Source organism: Salminus brasiliensis, chromosome 3 (genome assembly GCF_030463535.1).
Source record: "Salminus brasiliensis chromosome 3, fSalBra1.hap2, whole genome shotgun sequence".
NCBI lineage: Eukaryota > Metazoa > Chordata > Actinopteri > Characiformes > Bryconidae > Salminus > Salminus brasiliensis.
This window is the reverse complement of record NC_132880.1, coordinates 51,351,271-51,377,002: the sequence shown is the minus strand read 5'-3', so window position 1 is coordinate 51,377,002 and position 25,732 is coordinate 51,351,271. Positions and strand designations below refer to the sequence as shown.

Below are 25,732 nucleotides of genomic sequence, written 5' to 3'. Positions count from 1 at the left end.
CTCAGCGAAATCCTTATTATTATCATCTTAGCAATATGCTACCCAAAGGGACTGAGTAGGAATAAATGATAATAATCATTCTTCTTCTTCGTATTATTATTATTATTATTATTATTATTATTATTATTATTATTATTATTAATATTATTCTCATTATATATCTTCTTATTTTTAACATAGACCGTAGCTGAAGCTTTTGAAAAAGTTCTGGAAAATACACGATTTGAGCTTGCCCGTCTGGCTCGTTGGTCTAGGGGTATGATTCTCGCTTCGGGTGCGAGAGGTCCCGGGTTCAAATCCCGGACGAGCCCGGCTTTTAAGGTTATCATAGATGGACTATCAATCAACACTGTTCACTGACTGGAACCATACAGTAAAACTGTGCTCTCGAGGTTCTTCTGCATATCCACTGCTCTTTAGTGTGTCCCTCTGGAAGCTGCGTGTGAACACCTTACTTAGTTTTAGTGGAGGATGCCGTATTGACCCGGCTTCAGTCATAGATAGCTAGCATCTAAGGAGAACATTAAGAAAACAACTTTAATATGAAGTCTGTTTAATTTTTCAAATATTTTAAGTTCAGTAAAAAACATCAATATTGTAATGACAAAGGGTCTGGAATGTGGCTTCCACTCCACCTGAATCCGTGTTTTAGAGATTGTGCACTTCCAGTAGTCACTGATAGATGGCGCTCAGGCTACAAAAACACTTTTCCCCCAACCTCTGGCTCGTTGGTCTAGGGGTATGATTCTCGCGTAGGGTGCGAGAGGTCCCGGGTTCAAATCCCGGACGAGCCCTGCTCGTTTTTTTTGCCGGACACGATGGCGACATTAACGGTCGTCTGGTACGTGCCAAAATCTCAATATATAACTATTACATGAAAACACACACACAAATAAAAAAAAAACAACAACAGAAAAATAGCAACCTAATTTAGTCTCTCCTCAACTTCAATACACTCAACGTAAAAATGAGGCCAAGAAACAGACGAGCGAGCAGGTCACGATCAGGGCTGCACTCCTGCTGCAGTGGGGACCTGTGTGTCCAGGGCGCTGGGGGAGGTGACGACCGGAGAAGCAGCCAGGTGGACGCAATGCCTCCTAGACGAGAACGACTTGTTAGAAATCAGAAAAGACTCGGCTTGGTATGTTTATCAGATTAGATTAATAGTTCAGTAAATGTAATATATATTTAAACATCAGTCAAGTACACTCTATATTGACTAAAATAATGGGACACAACTCATTTAATGTTTTCTTCTGAAATCAAGGGTATTAAAAAGAGTTGATTCTGATTTTGTTGGAGTAGCTGTCTCTACTGTCCAGAGAAGAAGGTTTTCTACTAGATTTGGAGCATTACCAAGCCCGGAGTGGTTCATCGGGAGATTCGGGAGGATTCCAGATGGGCTGGTTCATGTCATATATTCATACACTTTATAAGTAAAGTTTTGCATATGACACTTTAGTTTTTTGGATGTCAATGTCAGGGACCTTTATTTATTTATACAAAATGCATTTATTTAATGTTTAATGTTTATCTAAATGTTATTTTTGTTATTATACAAACGGTAGTCCCGACTTTACAATCTGGTTGGTTGAGAAGCGCTCTTACCGTGCTGATATTTGTGATAATAGCACAGTTTTTTCACATCAACTTAAAATAACAAACAAACAACTAACTGAATAAATAAGTCATCTTTAAATTCTTCATGATTTTATCGCTAATTTCGTTTTTTGTTTATTCCAAACATATATTAGTTGGTAGTCTTATGGCTGGTCAGGAATGTTTTATTGTTGTTGTGTTGCTTAAATAAAAAATAGCAAAGCCAACAACACCATAACTTCGCAGTCGAATAATATTAGCCCTAATAATCATTTCTGTGTTACCTGCGTGCGACGTGCGCATCCTCCTCCAGCAAGGTTTACTAGCCCTAACAACAAGCTTGTGGAACAACACTATTCGTATGCGCCCATATGACAACCATATTTCTAACAACGCTGCAACATGTGACGTGGCAGCTGTGGAAAGGCTAGCAAACACGTTCGTTAAGCATGGCTCGTTGGTCTAGGGGTATGATTCTCGCTTTGGGTGCGAGAGGTCCCGGGTTCAAATCCCGGACGAGCCCTGCTTTTACTGAGAAAGGTCTGACCATCAGTGAATGTAGGGCCCGTCCAGCAATGCAGGAGCAGAGAGAGACTTACAGGTGAACTACCTGAGTGATAGGCACCGCGCTGTCCTCTCCTGTAGGTAATTTCAAACCCTGTACGACTCACCTGCTGAATTAACCATCAACGCCAATCATGATCTGAATCAGCTTAGAGGAGGAAAATGACCAAACCTACAAAAAGGCCTCAGAAGAAGTTTCAGCTACAGCAGTGAATGTTTCCTAATGACTACAGATGTAGTTATTCATGGAACCCTGAACGATGTGCCAGCATTACCAGCATGTCCGCTCCGTCCCACCAGTATGACCAGCTTAATGAAACGATATGTCAGTAGTGAGAGTTGATGATTAGTAGAGAGTGAAAGAAGTTTAGAGCTGCTAGGTTGTTGTTTTAGTACATTAAGAAATGTTGTGATCTAACGGACTCTGTCTAACAGTCACTGATAGATGGTGCTACAACTAGACTCCATGTGGAGGAGTTTGTGTGTTTATCTAAATGTTATTTTTGTTATTATGCAAACGGTAGTCCCGACCTTACAATCTGGTTGATTGAGAAGCGCTCTAACCGTGCTGATATTTGTGATAATAGCACAGCTTTTTCACATCAACTTAAAATAACAAACAAACAACTAACTGAATAAATAAATCATCTTTAAATTCTTCATGATTTTATCGCTAATTTCGTTTTTTGTTTATTCCAAACATATATTAGTTGGTAGTCTTATGGCTGGTCAGGAATGTTTTATTGTTGTTGTGTTGCTTAAATAAAAAATAGCAAAGCCAACAACACCATAACGTCGCAGTCGAATAATATTAGCCCTAATAATCATTTCTGTGTTACCTGCGTGCGACGTGCGCATCCTCCTCCAGCAAGGTTTACTAGCCCTAACAACAAGCTTGTGGAACAACACTATTCGTATGCGCCCATATGACAACCATATTTCTAACAACGCTGCAACATGTGACGTGGCAGCTGTGGAAAGGCTAGCAAACACGTTGGTTAAGCATGGCTCGTTGGTCTAGGGGTATGATTCTCGCTTTGGGTGCGAGAGGTCCCGGGTTCAAATCCCGGACGAGCCCTGCTTTTACTGAGAAAGGTCTGACCATCAGTGAATGTAGGGCCCGTCCAACAACGCAGGAGCAGAGAGAGACTTACAGGTGAACTACCTGAGTGATAGGCACCGCGCTGTCCTCTCCTGTAGGTAATTTCAAACCCTGTACGACTCACCTGCTGAATTAACCATCAACGCCAATCATGATCTGAATCAGCTTAGAGGAGGAAAATGACCAAACCTACAAAAAGGCCTCAGAAGAAGTTTCAGCTACAGCAGTGAATGTTTCCTAATGACTACAGATGTAGTTATTCATGGAACCCTGAACGATGTGCCAGCATTACCAGCATGTCCGCTCCATCCCACCAGTATGACCAGCTTAATGAAACGATATGTCAGTAGTGAGAGTTGATGATTAGTAGAGAGTGAAAGAAGTTTAGAGCTGCTAGGTTGTTGTTTTAGTACATTAAGAAATGTTGTGATCTAACGGACTCTGTCTAACAGTCACTGATAGATGGTGCTACAACTAGACTCCATGTGGAGGAGGCCTCTAACTGCTGAGACGTGGCAATCCTGAAAAACTATGAACGGTTACTCTGTGTCTGGCTCGTTGGTCTAGGGGTATGATTCCCGCTTAGGGTTCGAGAGGTCCCGGGTTCAAATCCCGGACGAGCCCTGCCCTTTTGTGTGCAGACTGAAACCGTAGAGCAGTGAGAAACTGGGATCAACTAACAGTTCATCTCTTGAAGGAAGTTTATTAATGACCTGCTATACCCCATCAGAACTTCCACTCAGCTAAATCCTTATTATTATCATCTTAGCAATATGCTACCCAAAGGGACTGAGTAGGAATAAATTATAATAATCATTCTTCTTCTTCGTATTATTATTATTATTATTATTATTATTATTATTCTCATTATATATCTTCTTATTTTTAGCATAGGCCATAGCTAAAGCTTTTGAAAAAGTTCTGGAAAATACACGATTTGAGCTTGCCCGTCTGGCTCGTTGGTCTAGGGGTATGATTCTCGCTTCGGGTGCGAGAGGTCCCGGGTTCAAATCCCGGACGAGCCCGGCTTTTAAGGTTATCATAGATGGACTATCAATCAACACTGTTCACTGACTGGAACCATACAGTAAAACTGTGCTCTCGAGGTTCTTCTGCATATCCACTGCTCTTTAGTGTGTCCCTCTGGAAGCTGCGTGTGAACACCTTACTTAGTTTTAGTGGAGGATGCCGTAATGACCCGGCTTCAGTCATAGATAGCTAGCATCTAAGGAGAACATTAAGAAAACAACTTTAATATGAAGTCTGTTTAATTTTTCAAATATTTTAAGTTCAGTAAAAAACATCAATATTGTAATGACAAAGGGTCTGGAATGTGGCTTCCACTCCACCTGAATCCGTGTTTTAGAGATTGTGCACTTCCAGTAGTCACTGATAGATGGCGCTCAGGCTACAAAAACACTTTTCCCCCAACCTCTGGCTCGTTGGTCTAGGGGTATGATTCTCGCTTAGGGTGCGAGAGGTCCCGGGTTCAAATCCCGGACGAGCCCTGCTCGTTTTTTTTGCCGGACACGATGGCGACATTAACGGTCGTCTGGTACGTGCCAAAATCTCAATATATAACTATTACATGAAAACACACACACAAATAAAAAAAAAACAACAACAGAAAAATAGCAACCTAATTTAGTCTCTCCTCAACTTCAATACACTCAACGTAAAGATGAGGCCAAGAAACAGACGAGCGAGCAGGTCACGATCAGGGCTGCACTCCTGCTGCAGTGGGGACCTGTGTGTCCAGGGCGCTGGGGGAGGTGACGACCGGAGAAGCAGCCAGGTGGACGCAATGCCTCCTAGACGAGAACGACTTGTTAGAAATCAGAAAAGACTCGGCTTGGTATGTTTATCAGATTAGATTAATAGTTCAGTAAATGTAATATATATTTAAACATCAGTCAAGTACACTCTATATTGACTAAAATAATGGGACACTACTCATTTAATGTTTTCTTCTGAAATCAAGGGTATTAAAAAGAGTTGATTCTGATTTTGTTGGAGTAGCTGTCTCTACTGTCCAGAGAAGAAGGTTTTCTACTAGATTTGGAGCATTACCAAGCCCGGAGTGGTTCATCGGGAGATTCGGGAGGATTCCAGATGGGCTGGTTCATGTCATATATTCATACACTTTATAAGTAAAGTTTTGCATATGACACTTTAGTTTTTTGGATGTCAATGTCGGGGACCTTTATTTATTTATACAAAATGCATTTATTTAATGTTTAATGTTTATCTAAATGTTATTTTTGTTATTATACAAACGGTAGTCCCGACCTTACAATCTGGTTGGTTGAGAAGCGCTCTTACCGTGCTGATATTTGTGATAATAGCACAGTTTTTTCACATCAACTTAAAATAACAAACAAACAACTAACTGAATAAATAAATCATCTTTAAATTCTTCATGATTTTATCGCTAATTTCGTTTTTTGTTTATTCCAAACATATATTAGTTGGTAGTCTTATGGCTGGTCAGGAATGTTTTATTGTTGTTGTGTTGCTTAAATAAAAAATAGCAAAGCCAACAACACCATAACTTCGCAGTCGAATAATATTAGCCCTAATAATCATTTCTGTGTTACCTGCGTGCGACGTGCGCATCCTCCTCCAGCAAGGTTTACTAGCCCTAACAACAAGCTTGTGGAACAACACTATTCGTATGCGCCCATATGACAACCATATTTCTAACAACGCTGCAACATGTGACGTGGCAGCTGTGGAAAGGCTAGCAAACACGTTCGTTAAGCATGGCTCGTTGGTCTAGGGGTATGATTCTCGCTTTGGGTGCGAGAGGTCCCGGGTTCAAATCCCGGACGAGCCCTGCTTTTACTGAGAAAGGTCTGACCATCAGTGAATGTAGGGCCCGTCCAGCAATGCAGGAGCAGAGAGAGACTTACAGGTGAACTACCTGAGTGATAGGCACCGCGCTGTCCTCTCCTGTAGGTAATTTCAAACCCTGTACGACTCACCTGCTGAATTAACCATCAACGCCAATCATGATCTGAATCAGCTTAGAGGAGGAAAATGACCAAACCTACAAAAATGCCTCAGAAGAAGTTTCAGCTACAGCAGTGAATGTTTCCTAATGACTACAGATGTAGTTATTCATGGAACCCTGAACGATGTGCCAGCATTACCAGCATGTCCGCTCCGTCCCACCAGTATGACCAGCTTAATGAAACGATATGTCAGTAGTGAGAGTTGATGATTAGTAGAGAGTGAAAGAAGTTTAGAGCTGCTAGGTTGTTGTTTTAGTACATTAAGAAATGTTGTGATCTAACGGACTCTGTCTAACAGTCACTGATAGATGGTGCTACAACTAGACTCCATGTGGAGGAGTTTGTGTGTTTATCTAAATGTTATTTTTGTTATTATGCAAACGGTAGTCCCGACCTTACAATCTGGTTGATTGAGAAGCGCTCTAACCGTGCTGATATTTGTGATAATAGCACAGCTTTTTCACACCAACTTAAAATAACAAACAAACAACTAACTGAATAAATAAATCATCTTTAAATTCTTCATGATTTTATCGCTAATTTCGTTTTTTGTTTATTCCAAACATATATTAGTTGGTAGTCTTATGGCTGGTCAGGAATGTTTTATTGTTGTTGTGTTGCTTAAATAAAAAATAGCAAAGCCAACAACACCATAACGTCGCAGTCGAATAATATTAGCCCTAATAATCATTTCTGTGTTACCTGCGTGCGACGTGCGCATCCTCCTCCAGCAAGGTTTACTAGCCCTAACAACAAGCTTGTGGAACAACACTATTCGTATGCGCCCATATGACAACCATATTTCTAACAACGCTGCAACATGTGACGTGGCAGCTGTGGAAAGGCTAGCAAACACGTTGGATAAGCATGGCTCGTTGGTCTAGGGGTATGATTCTCGCTTTGGGTGCGAGAGGTCCCGGGTTCAAATCCCGGACGAGCCCTGCTTTTACTGAGAAAGGTCTGACCATCAGTGAATGTAGGGCCCGTCCAACAACGCAGGAGCAGAGAGAGACTTACAGGTGAACTACCTGAGTGATAGGCACCGCGCTGTCCTCTCCTGTAGGTAATTTCAAACCCTGTACGACTCACCTGCTGAATTAACCATCAACGCCAATCATGATCTGAATCAGCTTAGAGGAGGAAAATGACCAAACCTACAAAAAGGCCTCAGAAGAAGTTTCAGCTACAGCAGTGAATGTTTCCTAATGACTACAGATGTAGTTATTCATGGAACCCTGAACGATGTGCCAGCATTACCAGCATGTCCGCTCCATCCCACCAGTATGACCAGCTTAATGAAACGATATGTCAGTAGTGAGAGTTGATGATTAGTAGAGAGTGAAAGAAGTTTAGAGCTGCTAGGTTGTTGTTTTAGTACATTAAGAAATGTTGTGATCTAACGGACTCTGTCTAACAGTCACTGATAGATGGTGCTACAACTAGACTCCATGTGGAGGAGGCCTCTAACTGCTGAGACGTGGCAATCCTGAAAAACTATGAACGGTTACTCTGTGTCTGGCTCGTTGGTCTAGGGGTATGATTCCCGCTTAGGGTTCGAGAGGTCCCGGGTTCAAATCCCGGACGAGCCCAGCCCTTTTGTGTGCAGACTGAAACCGTAGAGCAGTGAGAAACTGGGATCAACTAACAGTTCATCTCTTGAAGGAAGTTTATTAATGACCTGCTATACCCCATCAGAACTTCCACTCAGCTAAATCCTTATTATTATCATCTTAGCAATATGCTACCCAAAGGGACTGAGTAGGAATAAATTATAATAATCATTCTTCTTCTTCATATTATTATTATTATTATTATTATTATTATTATTATTCTCATTATATATCTTCTTATTTTTAGCATAGGCCATAGCTAAAGCTTTTGAAAAAGTTCTGGAAAATACACGATTTGAGCTTGCCCGTCTGGCTCGTTGGTCTAGGGGTATGATTCTCGCTTCGGGTGCGAGAGGTCCCGGGTTCAAATCCCGGACGAGCCCGGCTTTTAAGGTTATCATAGATGGACTATCAATCAACACTGTTCACTGACTGGAACCATACAGTAAAACTGTGCTCTCGAGGTTCTTCTGCATATCCACTGCTCTTTAGTGTGTCCCTCTGGAAGCTGCGTGTGAACACCTTACTTAGTTTTAGTGGAGGATGCCGTAATGACCCGGCTTCAGTCATAGATAGCTAGCATCTAAGGAGAACATTAAGAAAACAACTTTAATATGAAGTCTGTTTAATTTTTCAAATATTTTAAGTTCAGTAAAAAACATCAATATTGTAATGACAAAGGGTCTGGAATGTGGCTTCCACTCCACCTGAATCCGTGTTTTAGAGATTGTGCACTTCCAGTAGTCACTGATAGATGGCGCTCAGGCTACAAAAACACTTTTCCCCCAACCTATGGCTCGTTGGTCTAGGGGTATGATTCTCGCTTAGGGTGCGAGAGGTCCCGGGTTCAAATCCCGGACGAGCCCTGCTCGTTTTTTTTGCCGGACACGATGGCGACATTAACGGTCGTCTGGTACGTGCCAAAATCTCAATATATAACTATTACATGAAAACACACACACAAATAAAAAAAAAAACAACAACAGAAAAATAGCAACCTAATTTAGTCTCTCCTCAACTTCAATACACTCAACGTAAAGATGAGGCCAAGAAACAGACGAGCGAGCAGGTCACGATCAGGGCTGCACTCCTGCTGCAGTGGGGACCTGTGTGTCCAGGGCGCTGGGGGAGGTGACGACCGGAGAAGCAGCCAGGTGGACGCAATGCCTCCTAGACGAGAACGACTTGTTAGAAATCAGAAAAGACTCGGCTTGGTATGTTTATCAGATTAGATTAATAGTTCAGTAAATGTAATATATATTTAAACATCAGTCAAGTACACTCTATATTGACTAAAATAATGGGACACTACTCATTTAATGTTTTCTTCTGAAATCAAGGGTATTAAAAAGAGTTGATTCTGATTTTGTTGGAGTAGCTGTCTCTACTGTCCAGAGAAGAAGGTTTTCTACTAGATTTGGAGCATTACCAAGCCCGGAGTGGTTCATCGGGAGATTCGGGAGGATTCCAGATGGGCTGGTTCATGTCATATATTCATACACTTTATAAGTAAAGTTTTGCATATGACACTTTAGTTTTTTGGATGTCAATGTCGGGGACCTTTATTTATTTATACAAAATGCATTTATTTAATGTTTAATGTTTATCTAAATGTTATTTTTGTTATTATACAAACGGTAGTCCCGACCTTACAATCTGGTTGGTTGAGAAGCGCTCTTACCGTGCTGATATTTGTGATAATAGCACAGCTTTTTCACACCAACTTAAAATAACAAACAAACAACTAACTGAATAAATAAATCATCTTTAAATTCTTCATGATTTTATCGCTAATTTCGTTTTTTGTTTATTCCAAACATATATTAGTTGGTAGTCTTATGGCTGGTCAGGAATGTTTTATTGTTGTTGTGTTGCTTAAATAAAAAATAGCAAAGCCAACAACACCATAACTTCGCAGTCGAATAATATTAGCCCTAATAATCATTTCTGTGTTACCTGCGTGCGACGTGCGCATCCTCCTCCAGCAAGGTTTACTAGCCCTAACAACAAGCTTGTGGAACAACACTATTCGTATGCGCCTATATGACAACCATATTTCTAACAACGCTGCAACATGTGACGTGGCAGCTGTGGAAAGGCTAGCAAACACGTTCGTTAGGCATGGCTCGTTGGTCTAGGGGTATGATTCTCGCTTTGGGTGCGAGAGGTCCCGGGTTCAAATCCCGGGCGAGCCCTGCTTTTACTGAGAAAGGTCTGACCATCAGTGAATGTAGGGCCCGTCCAACAATGCAGGAGCAGAGAGAGACTTACAGGTGAACTACCTGAGTGATAGGCACCGCGCTGTCCTCTCCTGTAGGTAATTTCAAACCCTGTACGACTCACCTGCTGAATTAACCATCAACGCCAATCATGATCTGAATCAGCTTAGAGGAGGAAAATGACCAAACCTACAAAAAGGCCTCAGAAGAAGTTTCAGCTACAGCAGTGAATGTTTCCTAATGACTACAGATGTAGTTATTCATGGAACCCTGAACGATGTGCCAGCATTACCAGCATGAGCGCTCCGTCCCACCAGTATGACCAGCTTAATGAAACGATATGTCAGTAGTGAGAGTTGATGATTAGTAGAGAGTGAAAGAAGTTTAGAGCTGCTAGGTTGTTGTTTTAGAACATTAAGAAATGTTGTGATCTAACGGACTCTGTCTAACAGTCACTGATAGATGGTGCTACAACTAGACTCCATGTGGATGAGGCCTCTAACTGCTGAGACGTGGCAATCCTGAGAAACTATGAACGGTTACTCTGTGTCTGGCTCGTTGGTCTAGGGGTATGATTCTCGCTTAGGGTGCGAGAGGTCCCGGGTTCAAATCCCGGACGAGCCCTGCTCTTTTGTGTGCAGACTGAAACCGTAGAGCAGTGAGAAACTGGGATCAACTAACAGTTCATCTCTTAAAGGAAGTTTATTAATGACCTGCTATACCCCATCAGAACTTCCACTCAGCTAAATCCTTATTATTATCATCTTAGCAATATGCTACCCAAAGGGACTGAGTAGGAATAAATGATAATAATCATTCTTCTTCTTCGTATTATTATTATTATTATTATTATTAATAATATTATTATTAATATTATTATTAATATTATTCTCATTATATATCTTCTTATTTTTAACATAGACCATAGCTGAAGCTTTTGAAAAAGTTCTGGAAAATACACGATTTGAGCTTGCCCGTCTGGCTCGTTGGTCTAGGGGTATGATTCTCGCTTCGGGTGCGAGAGGTCCCGGGTTCAAATCCCGGACGAGCCCGGCTTTTAAGGTTATCATAGATGGACTATCAATCAACACTGTTCACTGACTGGAACCATACAGTAAAACTGTGCTCTCGAGGTTCTTCTGCATATCCACTGCTCTTTAGTGTGTCCCTCTGGAAGCTGCGTGTGAACACCTTACTTAGTTTTAGTGGAGGATGCCGTATTGACCCGGCTTCAGTCATAGATAGCTAGCATCTAAGGAGAACATTAAGAAAACAACTTTAATATGAAGTCTGTTTAATTTTTCAAATATTTTAAGTTCAGTAAAAAACATCAATATTGTAATGACAAAGGGTCTGGAATGTGGCTTCCACTCCACCTGAATCCGTGTTTTAGAGATTGTGCACTTCCAGTAGTCACTGATAGATGGCGCTCAGGCTACAAAAACACTTTTCCCCCAACCTCTGGCTCGTTGGTCTAGGGGTATGATTCTCGCTTAGGGTGCGAGAGGTCCCGGGTTCAAATCCCGGACGAGCCCTGCTCGTTTTTTTTGCCGGACACGATGGCGACATTAACGGTCGTCTGGTACGTGCCAAAATCTCAATATATAACTATTACATGAAAACACACACACAAATAAAAAAAAAACAACAACAGAAAAATAGCAACCTAATTTAGTCTCTCCTCAACTTCAATACACTCAACGTAAAAATGAGGCCAAGAAACAGACGAGCGAGCAGGTCACGATCAGGGCTGCACTCCTGCTGCAGTGGGGACCTGTGTGTCCAGGGCGCTGGGGGAGGTGACGACCGGAGAAGCAGCCAGGTGGACGCAATGCCTCCTAGACGAGAACGACTTGTTAGAAATCAGAAAAGACTCGGCTTGGTATGTTTATCAGATTAGATTAATAGTTCAGTAAATGTAATATATATTTAAACATCAGTCAAGTACACTCTATATTGACTAAAATAATGGGACACAACTCATTTAATGTTTTCTTCTGAAATCAAGGGTATTAAAAAGAGTTGATTCTGATTTTGTTGGAGTAGCTGTCTCTACTGTCCAGAAAAGAAGGTTTTCTACTAGATTTGGAGCATTACCAAGCCCGGAGTGGTTCATCGGGAGATTCGGGAGGATTCCAGATGGGCTGGTTCATGTCATATATTCATACACTTTATAAGTAAAGTTTTGCATATGACACTTTAGTTTTTTGGATGTCAATGTCAGGGACCTTTATTTATTTATACAAAATGCATTTATTTAATGTTTAATGTTTATCTAAATGTTATTTTTGTTATTATGCAAACGGTAGTCCCGACCTTACAATCTGGTTGGTTGAGAAGCGCTCTTACCGTACTGATATTTGTGATAATAGCACAGCTTTTTCACACCAACTTAAAATAACAAACAAACAACTAACTGAATAAATAAATCATCTTTAAATTCTTCATGATTTTATCGCTAATTTCGTTTTTTGTTTATTCCAAACATATATTAGTTGGTAGTCTTATGGCTGGTCAGGAATGTTTTATTGTTGTTGTGTTGCTTAAATAAAAAATAGCAAAGCCAACAACACCATAACTTCGCAGTCGAATAATATTAGCCCTAATAATCATTTCTGTGTTACCTGCGTGCGACGTGCGCATCCTCCTCCAGCAAGGTTTACTAGCCCTAACAACAAGCTTGTGGAACAACACTATTCGTATGCGCCCATATGACAACCATATTTCTAACAACGCTGCAACATGTGACGTGGCAGCTGTGGAAAGGCTAGCAAACACGTTCGTTAAGCATGGCTCGTTGGTCTAGGGGTATGATTCTCGCTTTGGGTGCGAGAGGTCCCGGGTTCAAATCCCGGACGAGCCCTGCTTTTACTGAGAAAGGTCTGACCATCAGTGAATGTAGGGCCCGTCCAGCAATGCAGGAGCAGAGAGAGACTTACAGGTGAACTACCTGAGTGATAGGCACCGCGCTGTCCTCTCCTGTAGGTAATTTCAAACCCTGTACGACTCACCTGCTGAATTAACCATCAACGCCAATCATGATCTGAATCAGCTTAGAGGAGGAAAATGACCAAACCTACAAAAAGGCCTCAGAAGAAGTTTCAGCTACAGCAGTGAATGTTTCCTAATGACTACAGATGTAGTTATTCATGGAACCCTGAACGATGTGCCAGCATTACCAGCATGTCCGCTCCGTCCCACCAGTATGACCAGCTTAATGAAACGATATGTCAGTAGTGAGAGTTGATGATTAGTAGAGAGTGAAAGAAGTTTAGAGCTGCTAGGTTGTTGTTTTAGTACATTAAGAAATGTTGTGATCTAACGGACTCTGTCTAACAGTCACTGATAGATGGTGCTACAACTAGACTTCATGTGGAGGAGGCCTCTAACTGCTGAGACGTGGCAATCCTGAAAAACTATGAACGGTTACTCTTTGTCTGGCTTGTTGGTCTAGGGGTATGATTCTCGCTTAGGGTGCGAGAGGTCCCGGGTTCAAATCCCGGACGAGCCCTGCTCTTTTGTGTGCAGACTGAAACCGTAGAGCAGTGAGAAACTGGGATCAACTAACAGTTTATCTCTTGAAAGAAGTTTATTAATGACCTGCTATACCCCATCAGAACTTCCACTCAGCGAAATCCTTATTATTATCATCTTAGCAATATGCTACCCAAAGGGACTGAGTAGGAATAAATGATAATAATCATTCTTCTTCTTCGTATTATTATTATTATTATTATTATTATTAATATTATTCTCATTATATATCTTCTTATTTTTAACATAGACCGTAGCTGAAGCTTTTGAAAAAGTTCTGGAAAATACACGATTTGAGCTTGCCCGTCTGGCTCGTTGGTCTAGGGGTATGATTCTCGCTTCGGGTGCGAGAGGTCCCGGGTTCAAATCCCGGACGAGCCCGGCTTTTAAGGTTATCATAGATGGACTATCAATCAACACTGTTCACTGACTGGAACCATACAGTAAAACTGTGCTCTCGAGGTTCTTCTGCATATCCACTGCTCTTTAGTGTGTCCCTCTGGAAGCTGCGTGTGAACACCTTACTTAGTTTTAGTGGAGGATGCCGTATTGACCCGGCTTCAGTCATAGATAGCTAGCATCTAAGGAGAACATTAAGAAAACAACTTTAATATGAAGTCTGTTTAATTTTTCAAATATTTTAAGTTCAGTAAAAAACATCAATATTGTAATGACAAAGGGTCTGGAATGTGGCTTCCACTCCACCTGAATCCGTGTTTTAGAGATTGTGCACTTCCAGTAGTCACTGATAGATGGCGCTCAGGCTACAAAAACACTTTTCCCCCAACCTCTGGCTCGTTGGTCTAGGGGTATGATTCTCGCGTAGGGTGCGAGAGGTCCCGGGTTCAAATCCCGGACGAGCCCTGCTCGTTTTTTTTGCCGGACACGATGGCGACATTAACGGTCGTCTGGTACGTGCCAAAATCTCAATATATAACTATTACATGAAAACACACACACAAATAAAAAAAAAACAACAACAGAAAAATAGCAACCTAATTTAGTCTCTCCTCAACTTCAATACACTCAACGTAAAAATGAGGCCAAGAAACAGACGAGCGAGCAGGTCACGATCAGGGCTGCACTCCTGCTGCAGTGGGGACCTGTGTGTCCAGGGCGCTGGGGGAGGTGACGACCGGAGAAGCAGCCAGGTGGACGCAATGCCTCCTAGACGAGAACGACTTGTTAGAAATCAGAAAAGACTCGGCTTGGTATGTTTATCAGATTAGATTAATAGTTCAGTAAATGTAATATATATTTAAACATCAGTCAAGTACACTCTATATTGACTAAAATAATGGGACACAACTCATTTAATGTTTTCTTCTGAAATCAAGGGTATTAAAAAGAGTTGATTCTGATTTTGTTGGAGTAGCTGTCTCTACTGTCCAGAGAAGAAGGTTTTCTACTAGATTTGGAGCATTACCAAGCCCGGAGTGGTTCATCGGGAGATTCGGGAGGATTCCAGATGGGCTGGTTCATGTCATATATTCATACACTTTATAAGTAAAGTTTTGCATATGACACTTTAGTTTTTTGGATGTCAATGTCAGGGACCTTTATTTATTTATACAAAAGTCATTTATTTAATGTTTAATGTTTATCTAAATGTTATTTTTGTTATTATACAAACGGTAGTCCCGACCTTACAATCTGGTTGGTTGAGAAGCGCTCTTACCGTGCTGATATTTGTGATAATAGCACAGTTTTTTCACATCAACTTAAAATAACAAACAAACAACTAACTGAATAAATAAATCATCTTTAAATTCTTCATGATTTTATCGCTAATTTCGTTTTTTGTTTATTCCAAACATATATTAGTTGGTAGTCTTATGGCTGGTCAGGAATGTTTTATTGTTGTTGTGTTGCTTAAATAAAAAATAGCAAAGCCAACAACACCATAACTTCGCAGTCGAATAATATTAGCCCTAATAATCATTTCTGTGTTACCTGCGTGCGACGTGCGCATCCTCCTCCAGCAAGGTTTACTAGCCCTAACAACAAGCTTGTGGAACAACACTATTCGTATGCGCCCATATGACAACCATATTTCTAACAACGCTGCAACATGTGACGTGGCAGCTGTGGAAAGGCTAGCAAACACGTTCGTTAAGCATGGCTCGTTGGTCTAGGGGTATGATTCTCGCTTTGGGTGCGAGAGGTCCCGGGTTCAAATCCCGGACGAGCCCTGCTTTTACTGAGAAAGGTCTGACCATCAGTGAATGTAGGGCCCGTCCAGCAATGCAGGAGCAGAGAGAGACTTACAGGTGAACTACCTGAGTGATAGGCACCGCGCTGTCCTCTCCTGTAGGTAATTTCAAACCCTGTACGACTCACCTGCTGAATTAACCATCAACGCCAATCATGATCTGAATCAGCTTAGAGGAGGAAAATGACCAAACCTACAAAAAGGCCTCAGAAGAAGTTTCAGCTACAGCAGTGAATGTTTCCTAATGACTACAGATGTAGTTATTCATGGAACCCTGAACGATGTGCCAGCATTACCAGCATGTCCGCTCCGTCCCACCAGTATGACCAGCTTAATGAAACGATATGTCAGTAGTGAGAGTTGATGATTAGTAGAGAGTGAAAGAAGTTTAGAGCTGCTAGGTTGTTGTTTTAGTACATTAAGAAATGTTGTGATCTAACGGACTCTGTCTAACAGTCACTGATAGATGGTGCTACAACTAGACTCCATGTGGAGGAGGCCTCTAACTGCTGAGACGTGGCAATCCTGAAAAACTATGAACGGTTACTCTTTGTCTGGCTTGTTGGTCTAGGGGTATGATTCTCGCTTAGGGTGCGAGAGGTCCCGGGTTCAAATCCCGGACGAGCCCTGCTCTTTTGTGTGCAGACTGAAACCGTAGAGCAGTGAGAAACTGGGATCAACTAACAGTTTATCTCTTGAAAGAAGTTTATTAATGACCTGCTATACCCCATCAGAACTTCCACTCAGCGAAATCCTTATTATTATCATCTTAGCAATATGCTACCCAAAGGGACTGAGTAGGAATAAATGATAATAATCATTCTTCTTCTTCGTATTATTATTATTATTATTATTATTATTATTATTAATATTATTCTCATTATATATCTTCTTATTTTTAACATAGACCGTAGCTGAAGCTTTTGAAAAAGTTCTGGAAAATACACGATTTGAGCTTGCCCGTCTGGCTCGTTGGTCTAGGGGTATGATTCTCGCTTCGGGTGCGAGAGGTCCCGGGTTCAAATCCCGGACGAGCCCGGCTTTTAAGGTTATCATAGATGGACTATCAATCAACACTGTTCACTGACTGGAACCATACAGTAAAACTGTGCTCTCGAGGTTCTTCTGCATATCCACTGCTCTTTAGTGTGTCCCTCTGGAAGCTGCGTGTGAACACCTTACTTAGTTTTAGTGGAGGATGCCGTATTGACCCGGCTTCAGTCATAGATAGCTAGCATCTAAGGAGAACATTAAGAAAACAACTTTAATATGAAGTCTGTTTAATTTTTCAAATATTTTAAGTTCAGTAAAAAACATCAATATTGTAATGACAAAGGGTCTGGAATGTGGCTTCCACTCCACCTGAATCCGTGTTTTAGAGATTGTGCACTTCCAGTAGTCACTGATAGATGGCGCTCAGGCTACAAAAACACTTTTCCCCCAACCTCTGGCTCGTTGGTCTAGGGGTATGATTCTCGCTTAGGGTGCGAGAGGTCCCGGGTTCAAATCCCGGACGAGCCCTGCTCGTTTTTTTTGCCGGACACGATGGCGACATTAACGGTCGTCTGGTACGTGCCAAAATCTCAATATATAACTATTACATGAAAACACACACACAAATAAAAAAAAAACAACAACAGAAAAATAGCAACCTAATTTAGTCTCTCCTCAACTTCAATACACTCAACGTAAAAATGAGGCCAAGAAACAGACGAGCGAGCAGGTCACGATCAGGGCTGCACTCCTGCTGCAGTGGGGACCTGTGTGTCCAGGGCGCTGGGGGAGGTGACGACCGGAGAAGCAGCCAGGTGGACGCAATGCCTCCTAGACGAGAACGACTTGTTAGAAATCAGAAAAGACTCGGCTTGGTATGTTTATCAGATTAGATTAATAGTTCAGTAAATGTAATATATATTTAAACATCAGTCAAGTACACTCTATATTGACTAAAATAATGGGACACAACTCATTTAATGTTTTCTTCTGAAATCAAGGGTATTAAAAAGAGTTGATTCTGATTTTGTTGGAGTAGCTGTCTCTACTGTCCAGAGAAGAAGGTTTTCTACTAGATTTGGAGCATTACCAAGCCCGGAGTGGTTCATCGGGAGATTCGGGAGGATTCCAGATGGGCTGGTTCATGTCATATATTCATACACTTTATAAGTAAAGTTTTGCATATGACACTTTAGTTTTTTGGATGTCAATGTCAGGGACCTTTATTTATTTATACAAAATGCATTTATTTAATGTTTAATGTTTATCTAAATGTTATTTTTGTTATTATACAAACGGTAGTCCCGACCTTACAATCTGGTTGGTTGAGAAGCGCTCTTACCGTGCTGATATTTGTGATAATAGCACAGTTTTTTCACATCAACTTAAAATAACAAACAAACAACTAACTGAATAAATAAATCATCTTTAAATTCTTCATGATTTTATCGCTAATTTCGTTTTTTGTTTATTCCAAACATATATTAGTTGGTAGTCTTATGGCTGGTCAGGAATGTTTTATTGTTGTTGTGTTGCTTAAATAAAAAATAGCAAAGCCAACAACACCATAACTTCGCAGTCGAATAATATTAGCCCTAATAATCATTTCTGTGTTACCTGCGTGCGACGTGCGCATCCTCCTCCAGCAAGGTTTACTAGCCCTAACAACAAGCTTGTGGAACAACACTATTCGTATGCGCCCATATGACAACCATATTTCTAACAACGCTGCAACATGTGACGTGGCAGCTGTGGAAAGGCTAGCAAACACGTTCGTTAAGCATGGCTCGTTGGTCTAGGGGTATGATTCTCGCTTTGGGTGCGAGAGGTCCCGGGTTCAAATCCCGGACGAGCCCTGCTTTTACTGAGAAAGGTCTGACCATCAGTGAATGTAGGGCCCGTCCAGCAATGCAGGAGCAGAGAGAGACTTACAGGTGAACTACCTGAGTGATAGGCACCGCGCTGTCCTCTCCTGTAGGTAATTTCAAACCCTGTACGACTCACCTGCTGAATTAACCATCAACGCCAATCATGATCTGAATCAGCTTAGAGGAGGAAAATGACCAAACCTACAAAAAGGCCTCAGAAGAAGTTTCAGCTACAGCAGTGAATGTTTCCTAATGACTACAGATGTAGTTATTCATGGAACCCTGAACGATGTGCCAGCATTACCAGCATGTCCGCTCCGTCCCACCAGTATGACCAGCTTAATGAAACGATATGTCAGTAGTGAGAGTTGATGATTAGTAGAGAGTGAAAGAAGTTTAGAGCTGCTAGGTTGTTGTTTTAGTACATTAAGAAATGTTGTGATCTAACGGACTCTGTCTAACAGTCACTGATAGATGGTGCTACAACTAGACTCCATGTGGAGGAGGCCTCTAACTGCTGAGACGTGGCAATCCTGAAAAACTATGAACGGTTACTCTGTGTCTGGCTCGTTGGTCTAGGGGTATGATTCCCGCTTAGGGTTCGAGAGGTCCCTGGTTCAAATCCCGGACGAGCCCTGCCCTTTTGTGTGCAGACTGAAACCGTAGAGCAGTGAGAAACTGGGATCAACTAACAGTTCATCTCTTGAAGGAAGTTTATTAATGACCTGCTATACCCCATCAGAACTTCCACTCAGCTAAATCCTTATTATTATCATCTTAGCAATATGCTACCCAAAGGGACTGAGTAGGAATAAATTATAATAATCATTCTTCTTCTTCGTATTATTATTATTATTATTATTATTATTATTATTATTATTATTATTATTATTCTCATTATATATCTTCTTATTTTTAGCATAGGCCATAGCTAAAGCTTTTGAAAAAGTTCTGGAAAATACACGATTTGAGCTTGCCCGTCTGGCTCGTTGGTCTAGGGGTATGATTCTCGCTTCGGGTGCGAGAGGTCCCGGGTTCAAATCCCGGACGAGCCCGGCTTTTAAGGTTATCATAGATGGACTATCAATCAACACTGTTCACTGACTGGAACCATACAGTAAAACTGTGCTCTCGAGGTTCTTCTGCATATCCACTGCTCTTTAGTGTGTCCCTCTGGAAGCTGCGTGTGAACACCTTACTTAGTTTTAGTGGAGGATGCCGTAATGACCCGGCTTCAGTCATAGATAGCTAGCATCTAAGGAGAACATTAAGAAAACAACTTTAATATGAAGTCTGTTTAATTTTTCAAATATTTTAAGTTCAGTAAAAAACATCAATATTGTAATGACAAAGGGTCTGGAATGTGGCTTCCACTCCACCTGAATCCGTGTTTTAGAGATTGTGCACTTCCAGTAGTCACTGATAGATGGCGCTCAGGCTACAAAAACACTTTTCCCCCAACCTCTGGCTCGTTGGTCTAGGGGTATGATTCTCGCTTAGGGTGCGAGAGGTCCCGGGTTCAAATCCCGGACGAGCCCTGCTCGTTTTTTTTGCCGGACACGATGGCGACATTAACGGTCGTCTGGTACGTGCCAAAATCTCAATATATAACTATTACATGAAAACACACACACAAATAAAAAAAAAACAACAACAGAAAAATAGCAACCTAATTTAGTCTCTCCTCAACTTCAATACACTCAACGTAAAGATGAGGCCAAGAAACAGACGAGCGAGCAGGTCACGATCAGGGCTGCACTCCTGCTGCAGTGGGGACCTGTGTGTCCAGGGCGCTGGGGGAGGTGACGACCGGAGAAGCAGCCAGGTGGACGCAATGCCTCCTAGACGAGAACGACTTGTTAGAAATCAGAAAAGACTCGGCTTGGTATGTTTATCAGATTAGATTAATAGTTCAGTAAATGTAATATATATTTAAACATCAGTCAAGTACACTCTATATTGACTAAAATAATGGGACACTACTCATTTAATGTTTTCTTCTGAAATCAAGGGTATTAAAAAGAGTTGATTCTGATTTTGTTGGAGTAGCTGTCTCTACTGTCCAGAGAAGAAGGTTTTCTACTAGATTTGGAGCATTACCAAGCCCGGAGTGGTTCATCGGGAGATTCGGGAGGATTCCAGATGGGCTGGTTCATGTCATATATTCATACACTTTATAAGTAAAGTTTTGCATATGACACTTTAGTTTTTTGGATGTCAATGTCGGGGACCTTTATTTATTTATACAAAATGCATTTATTTAATGTTTAATGTTTATCTAAATGTTATTTTTGTTATTATACAAACGGTAGTCCCGACCTTACAATCTGGTTGGTTGAGAAGCGCTCTTACCGTGCTGATATTTGTGATAATAGCACAGCTTTTTCACACCAACTTAAAATAACAAACAAACAACTAACTGAATAAATAAATCATCTTTAAATTCTTCATGATTTTATCGCTAATTTCGTTTTTTGTTTATTCCAAACATATATTAGTTGGTAGTCTTATGGCTGGTCAGGAATGTTTTATTGTTGTTGTGTTGCTTAAATAAAAAATAGCAAAGCCAACAACACCATAACTTCGCAGTCGAATAATATTAGCCCTAATAATCATTTCTGTGTTACCTGCGTGCGACGTGCGCATCCTCCTCCAGCAAGGTTTACTAGCCCTAACAACAAGCTTGTGGAACAACACTATTCGTATGCGCCCATATGACAACCATATTTCTAACAACGCTGCAACATGTGACGTGGCAGCTGTGGAAAGGCTAGCAAACACGTTCGTTAGGCATGGCTCGTTGGTCTAGGGGTATGATTCTCGCTTTGGGTGCGAGAGGTCCCGGGTTCAAATCCCGGACGAGCCCTGCTTTTACTGAGAAAGGTCTGACCATCAGTGAATGTAGGGCCCGTCCAACAATGCAGGAGCAGAGAGAGACTTACAGGTGAACTACCTGAGTGATAGGCACCGCGCTGTCCTCTCCTGTAGGTAATTTCAAACCCTGTACGACTCACCTGCTGAATTAACCATCAACGCCAATCATGATCTGAATCAGCTTAGAGGAGGAAAATGACCAAACCTACAAAAAGGCCTCAGAAGAAGTTTCAGCTACAGCAGTGAATGTTTCCTAATGACTACAGATGTAGTTATTCATGGAACCCTGAACGATGTGCCAGCATTACCAGCATGAGCGCTCCGTCCCACCAGTATGACCAGCTTAATGAAACGATATGTCAGTAGTGAGAGTTGATGATTAGTAGAGAGTGAAAGAAGTTTAGAGCTGCTAGGTTGTTGTTTTAGAACATTAAGAAATGTTGTGATCTAACGGACTCTGTCTAACAGTCACTGATAGATGGTGCTACAACTAGACTCCATGTGGATGAGGCCTCTAACTGCTGAGACGTGGCAATCCTGAGAAACTATGAACGGTTACTCTGTGTCTGGCTCGTTGGTCTAGGGGTATGATTCTCGCTTAGGGTGCGAGAGGTCCCGGGTTCAAATCCCGGACGAGCCCTGCTCTTTTGTGTGCAGACTGAAACCGTAGAGCAGTGAGAAACTGGGATCAACTAACAGTTCATCTCTTAAAGGAAGTTTATTAATGACCTGCTATACCCCATCAGAACTTCCACTCAGCTAAATCCTTATTATTATCATCTTAGCAATATGCTACCCAAAGGGACTGAGTAGGAATAAATGATAATAATCATTCTTCTTCTTCGTATTATTATTATTATTATTATTATTAATAATATTATTATTAATATTATTATTAATATTATTCTCATTATATATCTTCTTATTTTTAACATAGACCATAGCTGAAGCTTTTGAAAAAGTTCTGGAAAATACACGATTTGAGCTTGCCCGTCTGGCTCGTTGGTCTAGGGGTATGATTCTCGCTTCGGGTGCGAGAGGTCCCGGGTTCAAATCCCGGACGAGCCCGGCTTTTAAGGTTATCATAGATGGACTATCAATCAACACTGTTCACTGACTGGAACCATACAGTAAAACTGTGCTCTCGAGGTTCTTCTGCATATCCACTGCTCTTTAGTGTGTCCCTCTGGAAGCTGCGTGTGAACACCTTACTTAGTTTTAGTGGAGGATGCCGTATTGACCCGGCTTCAGTCATAGATAGCTAGCATCTAAGGAGAACATTAAGAAAACAACTTTAATATGAAGTCTGTTTAATTTTTCAAATATTTTAAGTTCAGTAAAAAACATCAATATTGTAATGACAAAGGGTCTGGAATGTGGCTTCCACTCCACCTGAATCCGTGTTTTAGAGATTGTGCACTTCCAGTAGTCACTGATAGATGGCGCTCAGGCTACAAAAACACTTTTCCCCCAACCTCTGGCTCGTTGGTCTAGGGGTATGATTCTCGCTTAGGGTGCGAGAGGTCCCGGGTTCAAATCCCGGACGAGCCCTGCTCGTTTTTTTTGCCGGACACGATGGCGACATTAACGGTCGTCTGGTACGTGCCAAAATCTCAATATATAACTATTACATGAAAACACACACACAAATAAAAAAAAAACAACAACAGAAAAATAGCAACCTAATTTAGTCTCTCCTCAACTTCAATACACTCAACGTAAAAATGAGGCCAAGAAACAGACGAGCGAGCAGGTCACGATCAGGGCTGCACTCCTGCTGCAGTGCGGACCTGTGTGTCCAGGGCGCTGGGGGAGGTGACGACCGGAGAAGCAGCCAGGTGGACGCAATGCCTCCTAGACGAGAACGACTTGTTAGAAATCAGAAAAGACTCGGCTTGGTATGTTTATCAGATTAGATTAATAGTTCAGTAAATGTAATATATATTTAAACATCAGTCAAGTACACTCTATATTGACTAAAATAATGGGACACAACTCATTTAATGTTTTCTTCTGAAATCAAGGGTATTAAAAAGAGTTGATTCTGATTTTGTTGGAGTAGCTGTCTCTACTGTCCAGAAAAGAAGGTTTTCTACTAGATTTGGAGCATTACCAAGCCCGGAGTGGTTCATCGGGAGATTCGGGAGGATTCCAGATGGGCTGGTTCATGTCATATATTCATACACTTTATAAGTAAAGTTTTGCATATGACACTTTAGTTTTTTGGATGTCAATGTCAGGGACCTTTATTTATTTATACAAAATGCATTTATTTAATGTTTAATGTTTATCTAAATGTTATTTTTGTTATTATGCAAACGGTAGTCCCGACCTTACAATCTGGTTGGTTGAGAAGCGCTCTTACCGTACTGATATTTGTGATAATAGCACAGCTTTTTCACACCAACTTAAAATAACAAACAAACAACTAACTGAATAAATAAATCATCTTTAAATTCTTCATGATTTTATCGCTAATTTCGTTTTTTGTTTATTCCAAACATATATTAGTTGGTAGTCTTATGGCTGGTCAGGAATGTTTTATTGTTGTTGTGTTGCTTAAATAAAAAATAGCAAAGCCAACAACACCATAACTTCGCAGTCGAATAATATTAGCCCTAATAATCATTTCTGTGTTACCTGCGTGCGACGTGCGCATCCTCCTCCAGCAAGGTTTACTAGCCCTAACAACAAGCTTGTGGAACAACACTATTCGTATGCGCCCATATGACAACCATATTTCTAACAACGCTGCAACATGTGACGTGGCAGCTGTGGAAAGGCTAGCAAACACGTTCGTTAAGCATGGCTCGTTGGTCTAGGGGTATGATTCTCGCTTTGGGTGCGAGAGGTCCCGGGTTCAAATCCCGGACGAGCCCTGCTTTTACTGAGAAAGGTCTGACCATCAGTGAATGTAGGGCCCGTCCAGCAATGCAGGAGCAGAGAGAGACTTACAGGTGAACTACCTGAGTGATAGGCACCGCGCTGTCCTCTCCTGTAGGTAATTTCAAACCCTGTACGACTCACCTGCTGAATTAACCATCAACGCCAATCATGATCTGAATCAGCTTAGAGGAGGAAAATGACCAAACCTACAAAAAGGCCTCAGAAGAAGTTTCAGCTACAGCAGTGAATGTTTCCTAATGACTACAGATGTAGTTATTCATGGAACCCTGAACGATGTGCCAGCATTACCAGCATGTCCGCTCCGTCCCACCAGTATGACCAGCTTAATGAAACGATATGTCAGTAGTGAGAGTTGATGATTAGTAGAGAGTGAAAGAAGTTTAGAGCTGCTAGGTTGTTGTTTTAGTACATTAAGAAATGTTGTGATCTAACGGACTCTGTCTAACAGTCACTGATAGATGGTGCTACAACTAGACTCCATGTGGAGGAGGCCTCTAACTGCTGAGACGTGGCAATCCTGAAAAACTATGAACGATTACTCTGTGTCTGGCTCGTTGGTCTAGGGGTATGATTCTCGCTTAGGGTGCGAGAGGTCCCGGGTTCAAATCCCGGACGAGCCCTGCTCTTTTGTGTGCAGACTGAAACCGTAGAGCAGTGAGAAACTGAGATCAACTAACAGTTTATCTCTTGAAAGAAGTTTATTAATGACCTGCTATACCCCATCAGAACTTCCACTCAGCGAAATCCTTATTATTATCATCTTAGCAATATGCTACCCAAAGGGACTGAGTAGGAATAAATGATAATAATCATTCTTCTTCTTCGTATTATTATTATTATTATTATTATTATTATTAATATTATTCTCATTATATATCTTCTTATTTTTAACATAGACCATAGCTGAAGCTTTTGAAAAAGTTCTGAAAAAAACACGATTTGAGCTTGCCCGTCTGGCTCGTTGGTCTAGGGTTATGATTCTCGCTTCGGGTGCGAGAGGTCCCGGGTTCAAATCCCGGACGAGCCCGGCTTTTAAGGTTATCATAGATGGACTATCAATCAACACTGTTCACTGACTGGAACCATACAGTAAAACTGTGCTCTCGAGGTTCTTCTGCATATCCACTGCTCTTTAGTGTGTCCCTCTGGAAGCTGCGTGTGAACACCTTACTTAGTTTTAGTGGAGGATGCCGTATTGACCCGGCTTCAGTCATAGATAGCTAGCATCTAAGGAGA

General features: G+C 41.4%; 34 non-coding genes across 34 annotated transcripts; all 34 read left to right on the top strand.

Moving 5' to 3' along the window:
- The first annotated feature begins 239 nt into the window (after positions 1–239).
- trnap-cgg (transfer RNA proline (anticodon CGG)) lies at positions 240–311 on the top strand. Its single transcript has one exon. It is a non-coding gene; the product is annotated as a tRNA-Pro (tRNA).
- A 411-nt stretch (positions 312–722) lies between these two features.
- trnap-agg (transfer RNA proline (anticodon AGG)) lies at positions 723–794 on the top strand. Its single transcript has one exon. It is a non-coding gene; the product is annotated as a tRNA-Pro (tRNA).
- Positions 795–2,050: 1,256 nt separating this feature from the next.
- Positions 2,051–2,122, top strand: trnap-ugg (transfer RNA proline (anticodon UGG)). Its single transcript has one exon. It is a non-coding gene; the product is annotated as a tRNA-Pro (tRNA).
- A 1,047-nt stretch (positions 2,123–3,169) lies between these two features.
- Positions 3,170–3,241, top strand: trnap-ugg (transfer RNA proline (anticodon UGG)). Its single transcript has one exon. It is a non-coding gene; the product is annotated as a tRNA-Pro (tRNA).
- Positions 3,242–3,817: 576 nt separating this feature from the next.
- trnap-agg (transfer RNA proline (anticodon AGG)) lies at positions 3,818–3,889 on the top strand. Its single transcript has one exon. It is a non-coding gene; the product is annotated as a tRNA-Pro (tRNA).
- A 329-nt stretch (positions 3,890–4,218) lies between these two features.
- On the top strand, positions 4,219–4,290 carry trnap-cgg (transfer RNA proline (anticodon CGG)). Its single transcript has one exon. It is a non-coding gene; the product is annotated as a tRNA-Pro (tRNA).
- Positions 4,291–4,701: 411 nt separating this feature from the next.
- Positions 4,702–4,773, top strand: trnap-agg (transfer RNA proline (anticodon AGG)). The gene has a single exon. It is a non-coding gene; the product is annotated as a tRNA-Pro (tRNA).
- Positions 4,774–6,029: 1,256 nt separating this feature from the next.
- Positions 6,030–6,101, top strand: trnap-ugg (transfer RNA proline (anticodon UGG)). Its single transcript has one exon. It is a non-coding gene; the product is annotated as a tRNA-Pro (tRNA).
- Positions 6,102–7,148: 1,047 nt separating this feature from the next.
- Positions 7,149–7,220, top strand: trnap-ugg (transfer RNA proline (anticodon UGG)). Its single transcript has one exon. It is a non-coding gene; the product is annotated as a tRNA-Pro (tRNA).
- Positions 7,221–7,796: 576 nt separating this feature from the next.
- trnap-agg (transfer RNA proline (anticodon AGG)) lies at positions 7,797–7,868 on the top strand. The gene has a single exon. It is a non-coding gene; the product is annotated as a tRNA-Pro (tRNA).
- Positions 7,869–8,200: 332 nt separating this feature from the next.
- trnap-cgg (transfer RNA proline (anticodon CGG)) lies at positions 8,201–8,272 on the top strand. Its single transcript has one exon. It is a non-coding gene; the product is annotated as a tRNA-Pro (tRNA).
- Positions 8,273–8,683: 411 nt separating this feature from the next.
- On the top strand, positions 8,684–8,755 carry trnap-agg (transfer RNA proline (anticodon AGG)). The gene has a single exon. It is a non-coding gene; the product is annotated as a tRNA-Pro (tRNA).
- A 1,257-nt stretch (positions 8,756–10,012) lies between these two features.
- On the top strand, positions 10,013–10,084 carry trnap-ugg (transfer RNA proline (anticodon UGG)). The gene has a single exon. It is a non-coding gene; the product is annotated as a tRNA-Pro (tRNA).
- A 576-nt stretch (positions 10,085–10,660) lies between these two features.
- On the top strand, positions 10,661–10,732 carry trnap-agg (transfer RNA proline (anticodon AGG)). The gene has a single exon. It is a non-coding gene; the product is annotated as a tRNA-Pro (tRNA).
- Positions 10,733–11,088: 356 nt separating this feature from the next.
- On the top strand, positions 11,089–11,160 carry trnap-cgg (transfer RNA proline (anticodon CGG)). The gene has a single exon. It is a non-coding gene; the product is annotated as a tRNA-Pro (tRNA).
- A 411-nt stretch (positions 11,161–11,571) lies between these two features.
- Positions 11,572–11,643, top strand: trnap-agg (transfer RNA proline (anticodon AGG)). Its single transcript has one exon. It is a non-coding gene; the product is annotated as a tRNA-Pro (tRNA).
- Positions 11,644–12,899: 1,256 nt separating this feature from the next.
- Positions 12,900–12,971, top strand: trnap-ugg (transfer RNA proline (anticodon UGG)). The gene has a single exon. It is a non-coding gene; the product is annotated as a tRNA-Pro (tRNA).
- Positions 12,972–13,547: 576 nt separating this feature from the next.
- trnap-agg (transfer RNA proline (anticodon AGG)) lies at positions 13,548–13,619 on the top strand. The gene has a single exon. It is a non-coding gene; the product is annotated as a tRNA-Pro (tRNA).
- A 332-nt stretch (positions 13,620–13,951) lies between these two features.
- On the top strand, positions 13,952–14,023 carry trnap-cgg (transfer RNA proline (anticodon CGG)). The gene has a single exon. It is a non-coding gene; the product is annotated as a tRNA-Pro (tRNA).
- A 411-nt stretch (positions 14,024–14,434) lies between these two features.
- On the top strand, positions 14,435–14,506 carry trnap-agg (transfer RNA proline (anticodon AGG)). Its single transcript has one exon. It is a non-coding gene; the product is annotated as a tRNA-Pro (tRNA).
- Positions 14,507–15,762: 1,256 nt separating this feature from the next.
- On the top strand, positions 15,763–15,834 carry trnap-ugg (transfer RNA proline (anticodon UGG)). Its single transcript has one exon. It is a non-coding gene; the product is annotated as a tRNA-Pro (tRNA).
- Positions 15,835–16,410: 576 nt separating this feature from the next.
- On the top strand, positions 16,411–16,482 carry trnap-agg (transfer RNA proline (anticodon AGG)). Its single transcript has one exon. It is a non-coding gene; the product is annotated as a tRNA-Pro (tRNA).
- A 338-nt stretch (positions 16,483–16,820) lies between these two features.
- On the top strand, positions 16,821–16,892 carry trnap-cgg (transfer RNA proline (anticodon CGG)). The gene has a single exon. It is a non-coding gene; the product is annotated as a tRNA-Pro (tRNA).
- A 411-nt stretch (positions 16,893–17,303) lies between these two features.
- On the top strand, positions 17,304–17,375 carry trnap-agg (transfer RNA proline (anticodon AGG)). Its single transcript has one exon. It is a non-coding gene; the product is annotated as a tRNA-Pro (tRNA).
- Positions 17,376–18,631: 1,256 nt separating this feature from the next.
- trnap-ugg (transfer RNA proline (anticodon UGG)) lies at positions 18,632–18,703 on the top strand. Its single transcript has one exon. It is a non-coding gene; the product is annotated as a tRNA-Pro (tRNA).
- A 995-nt stretch (positions 18,704–19,698) lies between these two features.
- On the top strand, positions 19,699–19,770 carry trnap-cgg (transfer RNA proline (anticodon CGG)). The gene has a single exon. It is a non-coding gene; the product is annotated as a tRNA-Pro (tRNA).
- Positions 19,771–20,181: 411 nt separating this feature from the next.
- On the top strand, positions 20,182–20,253 carry trnap-agg (transfer RNA proline (anticodon AGG)). Its single transcript has one exon. It is a non-coding gene; the product is annotated as a tRNA-Pro (tRNA).
- A 1,256-nt stretch (positions 20,254–21,509) lies between these two features.
- trnap-ugg (transfer RNA proline (anticodon UGG)) lies at positions 21,510–21,581 on the top strand. The gene has a single exon. It is a non-coding gene; the product is annotated as a tRNA-Pro (tRNA).
- A 576-nt stretch (positions 21,582–22,157) lies between these two features.
- On the top strand, positions 22,158–22,229 carry trnap-agg (transfer RNA proline (anticodon AGG)). The gene has a single exon. It is a non-coding gene; the product is annotated as a tRNA-Pro (tRNA).
- Positions 22,230–22,585: 356 nt separating this feature from the next.
- trnap-cgg (transfer RNA proline (anticodon CGG)) lies at positions 22,586–22,657 on the top strand. The gene has a single exon. It is a non-coding gene; the product is annotated as a tRNA-Pro (tRNA).
- A 411-nt stretch (positions 22,658–23,068) lies between these two features.
- Positions 23,069–23,140, top strand: trnap-agg (transfer RNA proline (anticodon AGG)). Its single transcript has one exon. It is a non-coding gene; the product is annotated as a tRNA-Pro (tRNA).
- A 1,256-nt stretch (positions 23,141–24,396) lies between these two features.
- Positions 24,397–24,468, top strand: trnap-ugg (transfer RNA proline (anticodon UGG)). The gene has a single exon. It is a non-coding gene; the product is annotated as a tRNA-Pro (tRNA).
- A 576-nt stretch (positions 24,469–25,044) lies between these two features.
- trnap-agg (transfer RNA proline (anticodon AGG)) lies at positions 25,045–25,116 on the top strand. Its single transcript has one exon. It is a non-coding gene; the product is annotated as a tRNA-Pro (tRNA).
- A 335-nt stretch (positions 25,117–25,451) lies between these two features.
- trnap-cgg (transfer RNA proline (anticodon CGG)) lies at positions 25,452–25,523 on the top strand. The gene has a single exon. It is a non-coding gene; the product is annotated as a tRNA-Pro (tRNA).
- The last annotated feature ends 209 nt before the right edge of the window (positions 25,524–25,732 follow it).